Below are 321 nucleotides of genomic sequence, written 5' to 3'. Positions count from 1 at the left end.
GCTTTGTGTTGTGTTAGTAAGGTTATGGACAGTGTCTGCCCTGCTTCGGGTATTGCATCTTATTAATTTTTTGCTGAAATTACGTGATCGCTACCCTGAGAAAGTACGAGGTTATTTGTGTTGTCACGCGTCACGTGTTGAGCGTATACGACGCGACGTTGCCAAGTCGTCAATCCCTCTCGCCTTCGCTACTGCCGCCGGTCGAAAAAATAGCCGAGCTACTTACTTTGTTAAATGATTTCTTAAATATAAATACCGGAAGGTATATATTCAGGAAAATTTCATATTATTCCTTGTAATATCAAGTTTTATGTCTCTTTG

Source organism: Trachymyrmex cornetzi, unplaced genomic scaffold (genome assembly GCF_001594075.2).
Source record: "Trachymyrmex cornetzi isolate Tcor2-1 unplaced genomic scaffold, Tcor1.1 scaffold727, whole genome shotgun sequence".
NCBI classification, from domain to species: Eukaryota; Metazoa; Arthropoda; class Insecta; order Hymenoptera; family Formicidae; genus Trachymyrmex; species Trachymyrmex cornetzi.
The sequence above is the reverse complement of the archived record's forward strand: the minus strand, read 5'-3'. Positions refer to the sequence as shown.